Here is a 15,452-nt window from a genome sequence, read left to right on the forward strand (position 1 = left end):
TGACACCGAATTTGATGGCGATCGCTAGAAGGACTAGGTAACGTTAAAGACTCTTCATTCATTTTTGTAAATTCTGTTGACAATCACTAGGTACAACACCACACAAATCAGCACCAGCTCCAGGCATTTTGCCGCCCCAAGTCAAAATGTCAAGGCCCCCCCCCCCATCCATTTTTCGACATAGTTAACTTTTCCCACAATATATTTCATATATGACACCTTATTTTCACATATCACACTCATTCGTCTCTCTGTTGTGAATATGTCTTTAAGATCAAAGCAGCAGTCAGTGATACATTTACAGTGCAATACATTTTAAGCCATTTTTGTTGGAGGAAACGTTTCTTTTGTAAATCGGAGCACACCGTTTCTGTACCATACATAATTTTCAATAAGACCCTTGATTTTATGAATAATTTGTATTTCCAATTTATTCTCACATTCCTTCATTTACACAAGATGGATTTGCTGCCACCAAAAATCTGCCGCCCTGGATGATGGCACGGTTCACCAAACTTCTCCCCCCTCCCCAACCCCCACCCCCTAGAGTCGGCCCTGACAATAATCAACACTATTGTTATAATGGCTACTTCTTGTTAGGTGCACAGTACTGTTACGCAGGCCACAGCTAATGTTGACAGCAAACGTAAATATTCCGGAGGACAACATTGCCAGTGGTCATTTAGTCTTTCTGTGATTCGGTTCAGTTGTTAATCTTTCATCCCTTACTGTCCAGTTTAAAATGGACAAGTTTATAATTAGGAAGAAATGTGACAATGTGGCAAGTGTTAGAGATGGTGTAGTTAGACCCAGTGCTAGTGGTGCTGTGTGTGACAACAAAGACACAGATAGTGACGGAACTATGGCGGTGACAAAAAACACTGTTCATAGAAAAAAATCTGCGGTGTTATCAGCCCTCTTGGAAACAGCAATTTGGATGGATTGATTACAATAAGGTAAAAGATGTTATTTTTTGCAAAATTTGCAGACAAATGTTTGAAGAAAATTGTTTTCAGTTTTCTCACAAAATGGAAAAACTTTCATGGAAACTGGTTTTTTTAACTGGAAGAAAAGGGAAGAAAAGTTGTAAGTGCATGAAGCATCGGGCTGCCACAGAAAAGCTGTACTGAAATTCAAATTTAATGACAATGTATTTAGCCAGATTTCCAAAGGAAAGCTTACACAAATAAAAGAAAACAGAGCTTGTTTACTAAAAATCATATCTTCCCTCCATTATTTAGCATTGCAGGGGCTTGCAATACATGGGCATACTGATGAAACACTTAACTCTGACAATTTATTACGCCTTCGATGTGAAGATAACCAGCCACTTTTAATATGGGTACAGAGTGAAACTTACAAATGGACATCCCATGTTGTGCAAAACAAAATTTTGGCCATTTTAAGTCATACACTTCTTAGAAAATTATTGGAGGATATCAAGAGTGCAGAGTATTTTGCAATAACAGCAGACAAAACAACAGACATAGCCACCAAAGAGCAATTTAGTATCTGTATAAGATTTGTTGATGCTTTGCTAGAGATAGAAGAATATTTGTTAGGGCTAAACTCAATACAAAGTATCACAGCTAAGGCTCTGTTTGATATTATTATTGACATTTTAAGGCGATTTGGTTTGCCTACATCTAATTGTAGGGGCCAATGCTTTGATGGTTCAGCTAACATGGCCGGATTATATAATGGTGTCCAGGTAAAGTTTATGGAAATGGAGAAGAGAGCTATGTTTGTGCACTGTCTTGCACACTGTTTAAATCTAACACTACAAGACACTGTGAAAGCAGTTCCAGAATGTCAAAATGCATTGAATGTTAAGAAGGACTTAATGCATTGCGTGAGAGATTCACCTAAAAGATTAGATCTTTTTGCTCACCAGAAGGCAGATGCCTCTAAAAATTTGAAACCGCTCTGTCCTACAAGGTGGGCCGTAAGATACTTGGCAATGTCTTCAGTTTTGTCCAACTATACAGAACTTCAGGCATTTTTTCTAAATGTTTCAAGAAATGACAATTCAGCCACTGGAGCCACAGCAAACGGCTTTTTGATTAATATGCAGACATATGGTGTTTTTTTTTCATGTTATCATTTTTGGTAAAACTGTTTGCTCATATTGATATTGTAAACATAGCACTACAGAGGAAACCCCTACTCTTAGAGGAGGCCAATAAGATGGTTTCCACTCATTAACTTCTATTAAATTTACGAGAAACAATTTTGAATAAATCTGGGGTGAAGTAACTTCAAAATGTCAAGATATGAATGTTGATTCCCCAAAATTACTGCATAGAAGAAAAGTCTCTAAGAAATACGATGACTCCACCAATTCATCTGTAGAAACATTCACTGAAGTATGTGACAAATATAGAAGATAGTGTTATGAAACAATGGATACATCCATCAGCTTCTTGGAATCATGGTTCAAAACTCAATCATTCATGTTTGTAAATCAAATTGAACAATTTCTTCTTGGTGATAACAAACATTCATTAGATATTTTATCTTTCTACAAATCAGATATAGACAAAGAATACTTGCTGCTCCACCGGAGCACATTTCATGAGATTATCCAAAGTAGTGATTCTACGAATATTAGTTCATTGGATGACATAGTGAAATACCTAAAACAGGAAAACCACCCGTTTGGCCTACTCCCTGAACTAGTGAAATTCATACGTGTAGTGCTGACGATTTCGGTAATGTCCTGCACTTCTGAGTAATCGTTTTCTTGTCTGCGGAGGATGAAAATGTATCTTCGTTCTATAATGAGCCAGGATCATCTTAATGCCATCGCCCTTCTCAATGCCCATAGAGATGAATCGATGAAACTTGACCTCGATGCCATATGTGACGAGTTCATATGCACGAATGATCTGAGGAGGAGTACATTTGCCATAAAAAATTAAGGTATGCTTCTTCAGCTTTATTTATGTATTTGTTTTGTACCATTACTGACCTATACTCCAACTGAAATGATATTGCGATTGACGTTTCAGCGAGTCGAGGGGTAGGGGCTAGTCGCCAGCCATTCGTAGTTTGCATGATTTTCAGCTGTTTGCGTTTTTCATTATCCTCACAGTCTTCTTTTGTTTCTTGAAAGGTGTTGTGCTGTGAGGGGAATTTCCCAAGAATATGATGTCATAACTCAAAAAGGAAAGTATGTATGCATAAACACCTCTCTCCTTCAGCACTTGTGTTCTTCCATATAATTCTCATTGCATAGGTCATTTTAGATAGGTTAGAATTTAAGAATGTGATGTGGGAATTCCATTTCAGATTATCTTGTAAGTAAACAAAGCAATTTCGTTTCAGTGACATTAAATTTCTTGGTTTTTCCAAAGAAATATTTGGTTTTAATGGATTTTTAATTTTGCTGTGTGTGGAACTGTATAATTGTAGTGGCTCTTCTTCTTCTTCCTTCAGCATACAGCCTAAGAGCCTTTCTATTTCCACCTTCAATCAATACACTGGTGTCATCTGCAAATAGGACTGGTTTGGAATGTCGAACATGTAGATGGGAACGCAAAGCTATCTGTCAAATGTAGTACCTAATAAAATGATTCTTGCCTGCCCCCCCCCCCCTTTCCCTCAAAAATATTTTCAAGTAAGCGCCTCTGCATAAGCAGTTTGTGGATGCCAATATTTTCATTCCTTTTAATAGCACTGAGTGCTGTTGGTTATATGACCACCATTTGTCACATATGGGCCTGACAAGGTTTTTATTATTTTTACAGTGTCGATTACTATCGGTTATACACTGTCCTGTTACATTAATGCGACCACCTGTGAAAAGCCTGAATAATTACCTTTTGCAGTGCAGACTGCTAAGAGACGTGCACTCCCGGTAGATGTCACCGTGCCAAGGAAAAACAGACTGCATACAGTAGGGGTGGACATGGTCCCGAGGGATAAACGCTTACTTGTGTCGACCAACATTATCTTCCAGAATGACAAGATCACCTAGGGAATGTCACGAAAACATTTCCCAGACTGTAATACTCCTTCCTCGTTTGCTTTCAGACGTTACTCCATACGCACCAATGACCGTCTGTCCGACGGAGCGTAGAATGTGATTCATCTGAAAAGTCCTCCAGTTGCCACTCGATGGACATCCAGTTGTGGTTCTGGCACGCAAATTGCAGCCTCGATTGCTGATAAATGGCAGTCATCACGGGTGCGTGAACCAGGCACCTGCTGCGGAGGCCCGTATGCGGCAACATTTGTTGAGTGATCGTTGAGGAGACACCCTCGGTTTATCTGGGTCTGGGTGGTCAGTTGCACAACAGTTGCATGTGTATTCACTCGAACACATATCTGCAGTGGTCATTAGTCCCTGCCATCTGTGGCCCATGGTGCAGCAGAGATACTCGGGCTCCGGTTGTGGGTACTACCGTTTTGCCACGCTCGGTATACTTTAATCACGGTGGCACAAGAACAGTTTACAAACTTGTTTCGGAAATGCTTCCTTCCGGGGCCAGAAAGCTGATGATAGTGCCATTTTGGATGTCTCGTAAATTACTCTGTTTTGGGATTATGATAACGACTACACTGTTTTCCGTATCCCCTTGATATGCTTTATATATCCTTCCCAGTAGCGTTGCCACCTGCCATCTGAGAACGATTACTCCACGCTGACTTCAGAGGTAGGTAGTGATCACATTAATGTGACTGAACAGTATATGTTCACCATTTGCCAGAGAGGGACCTGCTGATGATCGTGTGGAGCACCAAAACCAGTCACAGTTAAAAAAACAGTAGGTATAGATGCACAGCTGATGGTGTTATTCATTAATTCACATACATTCATCAGCTGTTGTCACACTAGCTATAAGAGATCAAGGACGGATGTACGAAAATTTTTATCAAACCTGTAAATTTTTCTTTGGGCATACTATAAATACTGCTTCAGCTTCCTTCCGTATTGGTGGATTCTCACCATTACAACTGAACCTAACTTTGTTTCGTTATATTACTTGGGTCTTCTCCTGTACTGCTCTATAAATTTTCAAGTAGATTTTCGTGATCTTCTTTAATTCTTTCTCTTTCTTGGCACTGTGTTTCCATTTGGTTTTTCTGTTGCTCTTATGTATTCACTCTCTTCTTATTTTTTGATACCACGGTTTACAATTGACAATGCTGTATTGTTTAGTTTTGTCTGTGAAATGACTCCAAGCTTTCTGTTTTCTTCTATCATAACTCTTTTTTTTTTACTTTTAGCTTCTGATCTTTGTATTCCTGCTGTGATTAATTTACTTCGGATTTGTTTCTTCTGCTGCCCTCATATATTTCTTTATCTCTACCTGATTTGGCTTCATTTTTCTCTTTCAAAACAATCGTCATATTATCGTTACATCGAAGGGTTTCTTTCATCTAATTTTACCACGTACTTCTACTGCAGCTCCAACAATACTTTGTTTCAATCTAATCCACTCATTATTTCCTTCTTGTGACACACCTGATGGCAATTTGTCTCACACTTTCTTTGAATAACCAACTTGTTTCTACGGCCTCCTTAGTTCCCACTTTTAATTTTTGGTTTCCTGCATTTCTGAACTTTATGTTGTATTGCTGCATTGAACAATATATGGTCACTGTCTAACTTTCATCGCTATAATTCTGATATTAAGTATGGTCTTACCTGCTCCAATCTCTGACATAATATAATTGATCACAGTTTTAGACTATACATTCCCGTTATACCTAATTACTCTGTAACTTAGCTGTTTCTGGAAGGAACTAGTATTTATTAAAAGTCCACTCCTTACACATTGATGTTTCTTATTCTGGGTTCCTGTTGCCATATCCATGTGGATACATGACAGCAAAGGAATTGGAAGAACTGTTGAACGGACTGGACAGTGTCTTGAATGGAGGATATATGATGAACATCAACAAAAGTAAAACGAGGATAATGGAATGTAGTCGCATTAAGTCAGGTGATGCTGAGGGAATTAGATTAGGAAATGAGACACTTAAAGTAGTAAAGGAGTTTTGCTATTTGGGGAGCTAAATAACAGATGATGGTCAAAGTAGAGAAGATATAAAATGTAGACTGGCAATAGCAAGGAAATCTTTTCTGAAAGTATTTGTATGGAGTGTAGCCATGAATGGAAGTGAAACATGGATGATAAATAGCTCGGACAAGAAGAGAATAGAAGCTTTCGAAATGTGGTGCTACAGAAGAATGCTGAAGATTAGATGGGTAGATCACATAACTAATGAAGAGGTATTGAATAGAATTGGGGAGAAGAGGAGTTTGTGGCACAACTTGACGAGAAGAAGGGACCAGTTGGTAGGACATGTTCTGAGGCATCAAGGGATCACAAATTTAACATTGGAGGGCAGTGTGGAGGGTTAAAACCTTAGCGGGAGACCAAGAGATGAATACACTAAGCAGATTCAGAAGGATGTAGGTTGCAGTAAGTACTGGGAGATGAAGAAGCTTGCACAGGATAGAGTAGCATGGAGAGCTGCATCAAACCAGTCTCATGACTGAAGACCACAACTACAACAACAGCAAAGAGAGAAGTCAACTTGGGCATTAAAATCTCCCACTATTATTAAATTACTAAATTTTTTATCTTGTTTTGTGCCTATGTCTGGAGACAGACTCTTATGACTGTAAGATGTGGTTTCTCTTCTTTTTTCTCTGTAGTGGAAAGTCTCTGTCCCCACTTCATCCTTCTCTTTTCCTTAATTCTTCTCATACCCTTCTTCTCCGCTGCAGTGTTTAAGGCCTCTTCTCTTCTTTCCATTTCTTTGTTCCTCCCTTTCTCTTTCTTTCCTCCCTGTGCATGGCTGAAGGCTGGCCCATGCATTTCCACACATAGCCGGTGACAAGGTAACGCATAATCGCCCACCCGGGGTAGACAAGTAGGACACATATGTACGCCAAGGTAAATGCCAGGCCCAGGGAGCTGGTACCTCCTGAAGGTGCCGATTGGTCCCTCTGTCCGTTTCTCAGGAGGTGTGACCTGAGGTGTGGACAATCACCTAAAGTGGGAGTGCCCTCAGAGAGGACTCCCACTAGGAAGGAATGTGCCATCGCAGATGCTGGTAATCATGGGGATACTTTTGCGATGGTTTCCTCTACTTCTATAACTTCTGCCCACAAGACAAAGTTTGATCAGTCTCAGCCACGGACAATTGTTCCATCATGCCAATGTTCCTAGTCGTTTCTCAGCCTGACAGAGGTCAAGACTTCTCCACAGTCAACCCTTTCATTATTCAGAGAGGTTTTGATACAATTACAGGCTGTGTCAAGTCTTGTTCCCAGTTACAAAATGGCACCTTGTTGTTAGAAACAGACAGTGCCCTCCAGGCACAAACATTGCTTTGAACTACACCTGCTACACATCATCCCTGTCCGGGTGGAAGCGCACCGCACGTTAACTCACCTGACAGGGTGGTTTATACAAGATCACTTGACGGATTATCCATTGAGGACATTCAAAATTACTTGTCTGATCAGGGCGTAGTGACCATACATCGCGTCATGAAACGGCTTGAAAAAAATTGGTACTGACCTGTACACTCTTCTTGACATTTGACAGAGTTCAACTTCCATCCAACATTAAAGCGGGTAAGAGATCGTTTCAGTTTGCCCTTACATCCCCAGCCCTATGCATTGCTATCAGTGTCAACAGTTTAATCATACCAGCCAGTCATGTTCCAATATGACCAAATGTGTTATTTGTGGCAGGGATGCCCATAAGGATGATTGTCCACCTCTATCCTTCATTGTATCAACTGTATGGGCGACCACACTGTTTCCTCTAGAGATTGCCCTATCTTTACAGATGAATGAATTATTCAGGAAATATGAGTGAGGGAAAAGGTGCTCCACGCTGGTTGGCATTGAGGAGATCATGCTGTTCAAGATTATTGTTTGAGCTCAGAATAGTCTACGAGATTGGACAATATAGTTTTGTGGATCACTACCACTACCCTTCTTATAAACGTGTGGACTGTGCCATGAGGCACTAATAAAATTATTCATGCTGAGATTGTAGATTGCTTGTCTGTTCCTGATGTGGATGCTTCATGTTATTTTGCAATTCTATTTTTTTGTGCCCTATTCACATGTTAATTGAACTGTCATATCTGTATGCTAGCACAACCACATAGCACCACAATTAACAATAAACTAAAGGTATGAGCAGCTTCAGTACTGCTTCAATATAACATGGAAGAAGTGGACATCCTCACTGAAAGAAATCTTCTAATATCAAACAAAGGCCATGATCTGAGAAGGATACGCACCTGGAGCTCAGCACTGCAAGGATGTAAATTTTGGAATACGAGGGTGGTTCGAAAAGTTTTTTCCATTTGGTAATAAAAAAGGAATTGAATACAAATAAAGAAAGCAATTCATTTCACAGAAATCTATAACATCTACACTACTTTTCAATATAACCCCCATAATTTTACAGGCATTTCTCATAGTGTATTATACATTTATATATTCCTTCATCATAGAATGTTGACACCTGTGTTATCAACCATGTGCTCTAATGTGTTCTTTTATTGCATCATCATTGTTGAAGCACTTATCAGCAAGGAACGACTGAAGATGCTGAAAGAAATGAAAATTGCTAGAAGAGAGGTGTTAACTGAATGGAGGATGGCCAAAAATGTCCCAGCCAAAGCTCTGGAGAAGTTGCTTTGTTACATTCACAGTGTATGGTCGGGCGTTGTTGTCAATGAAACCCACATCTTTTGAGATAGTTCCTTTGCGCTTGTTTCGTATTGTGCGGTGCAATTTCTTAAGCATCTCCCGATAAATATCCTTATTGATTGTTTCACGTCATGGTAAAAAATTGGTCAGTCAAATGCCTTGTCTGTCCCAAAACACGGTGAACATTCCTTTTCATGGTGTCAAGAGTTGCTTGGGTTTAACCTTTCACGCGAACGAAGTGCACCTCCATTCCATCGATTGCTGTTTCATTTCACGGGTCTCATAAGTAATCTAAGTTTCATCCCCTGTAAGCCTAACAGGTTTGTCGATGAATGTCACTTGGTTTAACATTCTTAACATTCAGAAAATGCTTCGAAGAATTCGGTTCACACGCAGTGGGATTTTAGACCGATGATGCCATTATAAAATATCACTAAGAATGACACACAACCCAGAGAGAGCTCAAAATGTGTCATTTCATTCTGCTTGTATTGGACATACTACTGCGCTCCAGCAGAACTGCAATCGTAGCAGTGCCGTGGAGAAAAATCGAAACGGAACTTCCTTCCCAAACTACTTTTGTGTTTGAAAACTGGAAAAGGAGTCAAAATGTTTCAGATGCAATGTTATGGAAGGATGCTGAAAATTAAGAGAATTGATAAGAAACTAGGAGCTTCCCTCTCCCAACCACCGTAGAATTAGTGAGGAAATGATACTTCACAGAATAATGTAGGTAGAGAGATAAAAATTGACTCGCACGCTTCAGATGCCATGGGGTTTTATTGAAGCCAGAAACAAGTTCACAAAATGACCAACATATGGTGCTTCATATGATACAAAAGCAATAATGATCATAACAAATGATTTTTAGCAAAGACTATATTCCTTATAACAAATTCTCAACATGTTGGCCATCATTAATCAGCAGGATGTGTAGTCGAGGGACAATTCTGTGAACAGCACTGTGCAACATGTCAGTAGTTACGGTAAAAAATTGCTGTCGAATGTTGTTTTTGTAGCAACCCTAGTCAGGTCACATAATCACAGTAGACTTGGTAACCCCACAACTGGTAACAGATGGAGGTCTGGGTACCTAGAAGGCTGAGCATGTCAGACGTGTCGTTCAGCAAGTGATCCTCACCAAACAATGAGTACAAGAGATCTTTCAAATGTGTAGCAAATGTGGGGTGGAGCTCCTCCTACCTGCATAATCAAAATCATACCTTCCAGCAACTGTTTATCAACCAGGCTAGGATGACCTGACTCCCTCTCTACATCTGCATATCTGTGTTGCCCATTTGGGTGCAATTCATAGTAGTGCATATTGCCCAGGGCTATTCAAATCCAGGCATTTCTCCTTGATGCAGAGCAGTTTCATGGATTATGGAGGGCTGTTTTGTTGCCAGAAGGATTTGTACTCATCAGTGGCACTGAATTCATCCTCAGCAAGATCGTAGATTGGGATGTCTTGATCTGAATCTTTATCACACCACAGAAAGCTCATCACTCAATTTTCTAAGCTAGGTGTTATCAAGAGTCTCATGGTATTTATGTAGTAGTGCATTCTCCCAGCTGGTATCAGGAGGGACTCAAGATAGGTAACCAGTATGTGTGAGCAGGTTGTATTGCTCCTCTTAACAATGTGCATGATTCATTAAGTAGTACATTGATCTCTCTACATATGGACTGTTGAGTCAGACAGACACACAGTTCTCTGCTGTCAAGTAGACCAGTTCGATTGCCAGTATTCAAACAGTGCTGACAATCCCCAACTACTGAGACAGAACTTATGAAGAATGTTATTTCTTCTTTGGAACTTAGCAGATTTAGGTGTCAAGTGCTCCTTAAAAGAAAGTGTTCTGTCTAAGGTAATCTCTAAGTATTTTGGATGCATCTCATGATGAAGTTTGTACCCTTCAAAATAAACTTCAAAAGCTCTGTGTGGTGATTTGCTGGACTGATGAAAACTTACAACATCTGTTTTATTTGTGTTGGACTGGCTTAAGATGTCTAGATTAGAAGTTAGGGTTTCTCCTGACCTAGACATCTTAAACAAATATGTAAAGCTGAGAAACAAAGGCAGCCTGATCTCAGAGATCTCCAGGCTAAAATAAATTTGTCATAAGACATGTGAAATATGTCATGAACGATTCCCAAACTCCAGTTTTCCTGAAAAATATAGTGTTTAGAAGTTGATAACAAAATGGTTGTCCAATGGCAATACCACTAACCAAAGCCTAACCATAAGCTACCAATTCAAACTCTTGAAGCAGTTGCAAACATTTTGCAGAAAATTACTGGTAGCCCGAAAAAATCTGTCGGGTGGCTTTTTCGACGGACAGGTGTTAATTGTGGAATGACTTTTAAGTCCTCACGCATGAAATCATACCACATATCATATGTTCAGGCGTTACTTGCAGCTGATTAAGAAAAGGAGGACAAGTGTTGCTTAAAAAACTGTCAATGGTGAATGTTACCCTCCACTGTATTTTATGAGTGACAATTCTTGGTTTCACCTTTCCAGTCATGTGAACGGCTACAGGTCCACCAAAAACCCTTACATTGGGGATCAAATTCCTCATTGTAACAAAATAACTGCAGTTTTGGTGCAGATTTTCTGGTAGTCAGTTATCAATTCAATACACTTTTAACCATTTAAATATCTTGTTTGTCATTAATTGTTCGAGAGCTTATACCTAAAGTTTTTTTTCCCACTGTATTACAATTTATTGTTTCCAAGAATGCTGAACTTGAGAAGCTGAACTTTTGACTGCATGAAATTCAAGTAGCTATTAACATTTGATTACAGTGGCTTGAACATAATATGAAATAATTTATACTAATAAAAACATTAAAAATTACTTAAAAATTTCTATACAGAAATAGTAGTTCTCAGACAATAACTGGGTAATGTCCTTCTACTGACCCTTCTTTCTTCTCCTTCAACCCTTCTGGCTGAAGAAGGAGCCACAGCTCAGAATGCTTGCCAATCACAACAGTCTTTTATGTGTGTGTTCTGCTGCCAGTTGGTGAGTACATTTTTTATCCACCCAATTAAATACCTTCAGTTAAAGGAACATGAAAGGCTGTGCTGCTTCTTCCTGCAAGATAGAGGTATTTGGCCAGCATTGCTTTAATCTTTCATATCTGTGAAGCCTCCACAGAGGAACACACAAAAAGCAAAGGTTTGTGTCCATCTCATTTTCTTGACTACACCTTGTGATTTTTTATCTTTGGGGATATTTACTGGGAAAGTGTAGGAAAGAAGCCCAAAAATGATAGGCCAACTCAAAAAAAGAAAAAAATGACCATTTTCAACATAAGGTGTAATTTTTAAATTAATTGTAATACAGCCTGCCCCACTCAAACCTTCCTAATTTCAAAGTTCCAGGAAAGAAAACCACAGTAGATACGACAATGAGATATGCACCACATTGTAGAGCATCTCAAAGAATTTATTTATTTATCATCAATACACCTCTACATGTGAACCATTTGTTGCACAAAAAATATCGAATCTATATTCGATTTCTTGGCAAGTTATTTGTAACATTTCCTCTGTTTATTGTTGCAATCACATTAGTGATACTATGTTGCAACATAGGAATGTCATATACTTTGGTAGTATACACTCTGTCCTTCACTAATCCCCACATGAAGAAATCAAACAACATAATGTGTTGGGTGAACATGGTGGCGAGGCAATGGGTCCTCCGATCCAATGATTAGGGAATTTCCTATCCAGGAACTTGCGAACAGCCATTGCCCAACGCGACGGAGTTCCACCTTGTTGAAAAATGATGTTGGGTTCCAAGTCTCGTATCTGAGGGTACACAAACTGCTCCAACATGTCCAGATACACTGACCCATTCACTGTTTGTTCCACAAAAAAAAATGGTCCGACAATCCTGTTGTGCATTAGCCTGCACCAGACATTTAGTTTAGGGCTATCATGAACACATTCAATGAGAACGTGCGGATTTTGTGAATCCCAAATCCGAACAATTTGCCCATTAACCCTTCCTGATAGGTGAAAGGTTGCCTCTTCTGAGAATAAACATCTTTCCAGAAAGCTGGCATCCAGATCAATATGCTGCAGCATATCTGCAGTAAATTTTTGTTGGCATGGTTTGTCATTCAGTGTCAGATGTAGCAGAATTTGCACTTCTTAAGCACACATACGAAGTTGTTTGTGAACTATGCGATGCAATGTTGATTGGGGTACATCAAGTTGCCTAGATACTTGACGAATTAACTTACGTGGGCTTCTGAGAAACGTTTGTCTGATGTCCTTCACTGTCTCTTCTGAAACACCATAATGAGCAACGTCAGAATGTTTCAGAACACTTCCTGTTGCCAGAAACTTCCTATACCATTCCTTAATTGTTTTCACATCAGGTGGATCACATTCATACACACGACAATAATTTCTTTGCACAGTAATCGGCGATTTTGTTTATGGAAACCACACTACTGCTTGTGAGCGGTTGCTGTGGAGTTGCCATTTTCACTCCATGTGACTGTGCTGCACTCTGGAGATGATACTTCGCACTTCTGACATGGAAATATAAATTGGGGAATATAAATTGTTTGAGATGCTCTTCAATGTGGTGCATTTTTCATTGTCTTTTCCTCCGTTGGTTTTCTCTTCTGGGTCCTTGCAATCGGGGAGGTTTGAGTGGGACACCCTGTATTTAAAAGAATGATTTTAAATAAAATGATGTTTTTCTATGACTGAATGTATGTAATATGTATGTGAGACCACTTTCATCTAGGACATACTGCACTTTCCTTTTATCATCGGTGGAGGAGGGTCAATAAATAGCATACAATTCCACTTTTATCTCCTTATATGTTTTTTCATCCTGAATCAAAACCTAAATGCCAAATGATACTGCACTTTTTCCATCTTAGTGGAAAACACGTAGCATAACGTAGTGAAATGTTTACCAAATCCAAACTAATCTACAAATAACTGTCATTTTTGGTTTAACATTCTCTCACTGATGGTGGCACATGATCATAACATCAACTTGCATTAACAATGACGTCTGTATTCATGGTTTCTTCTGGAACTGCTAGCAAAAGTGCTCAATATTATTATCGGACAGTGAAGTGTTCCATTTTGTAGGATACTTGGAAGAGATAAAATTTTGCGATTTGTGATAATGCTTAGAGAACAACCTATTGACCAATTTACTGCAGTAGTTGCATTTAAAATGTTTGAATATACATTTTGTATTGTTTGTCACACTCCCATTTATTTCTATATTTCCATGCACCTGAAGAAAATTCAGTCTTCTCAGTGTTTTACAGTGGTGAAGAGCTACAGACTCATACTGTTTTCCATCCCAGGTGGCAGACTTAAGAGTCACTGCAATATATAAACTGAAGCACTGAGAACCACAAGGGCCTGAAGCGACACTGCCATCGATTGAGATTTTAGGATGTATTGATGCTTCTGACGTGTGTTAAACTTACGGTGAACCAGCTTTATCTATATCTGTAACCCCACACAGTATACATTAATATTCACAAAAAGCTGTCTGTCAGATTTCTCTGATGATATTCATTTCCACATGGGCCCACAGCACAAAGTATAATTTTGCTGCTCTGCACTGCTCAGTTGTTATGTAGGATACACACAGTAATTTAATGTGTACATCATGTACGTAGTTGTAATGCATTGTAATCGCATGTGTATTGGTAGTTTTATCTGAACCTCAAGCCACAGAATGTGCACAATGGAAATGATGATAATGAGAACCATGAAGTGTTGGAACAGGTCATAATTGTGTGTGTGTGTGTGTGTGTGTGTGTGTGTGTGTGTGTGTGTGTGTGGTGCATTTAGTATCTGTTCAGTTTCACATTAATTACAAACTTTAGAAAGACAGTATTTCCACAGGCCTATATGTGGAAATTTTGTTAATTAACATTAATAATAAATATAATCTTAAATATTAATTAATATTCCATATCAGGAAATGAGTACACTGTTTTTTCATAATTCAGATCTTTGGGACTGGTAAAAAGCACTCCGTCTCCAGGCCACAAGTGGCCCATCGGGACCATCCAACTGCCGTGTCATCCCCAGATAAGGATGCAAATAGGAGGGGAATGTGGTCAGCACACCACTCTCCAGGTCGTTACGATGGTTTTCTTTGACTGGAGCCGCTACTATTCGGTTGAGTAGCTCCTCAATTGGCATCACGAGGCTGAGTGCACCCTGAAAAATGGCAACAGCACATGGTGGCCGGATGATCACCCATCCAAGTGCCGGCCACACCTGACAGCACGTAACTTTGGTGATCTGATGGGAACTGGTGTATCCACAGCAGCAAGGCCGTTGCTTTGGGACTGGTAGTTTGTCTATAAATTTGATTTTCACAGACATCTATATAGTTCTCAACAGCATGGTACGAGAAGTATCTCACAAACATTGTCCATCCAAAGAGTCCTGAGAGAGGAGAATGGGGGAGACTAAGTAGAACACCTAAAGTATTAAAACCACTATCTTAACTTTTCTCTAATTTTTAGTAATCCAGACTCAAAACCTTTTGGGCTGATGTGGTATGATGGTGAGCATGTTCAGAAGTAGCTGAACGGCTGATATGTGAATACCATTAAATGTCTACAGCCAACTTTTTATGACACTAGGGAAGGTTATTTTCTAATAACCTTTCATTGCTCATTTAGTTTAAAAATGTGTATAACTGTATTGTACCAACATTGGCCTCCACTGCATGTATTGTGTAAATTG

At 39.3% G+C, this 15,452-nt stretch overlaps 1 protein-coding gene across 3 annotated transcripts in view; it reads left to right on the forward strand.

Annotated features, from left to right (window-relative positions):
• The window catches only part of LOC126326285 (cilia- and flagella-associated protein 58-like), a 369,658-nt gene that overhangs the window by 70,022 nt on the left and 284,184 nt on the right, over positions 1 to 15,452 (forward strand). The gene's annotated exons all lie outside the window — the stretch shown is intronic.

Source organism: Schistocerca gregaria, chromosome 1 (genome assembly GCF_023897955.1).
Source record: "Schistocerca gregaria isolate iqSchGreg1 chromosome 1, iqSchGreg1.2, whole genome shotgun sequence".
NCBI lineage: Eukaryota > Metazoa > Arthropoda > Insecta > Orthoptera > Acrididae > Schistocerca > Schistocerca gregaria.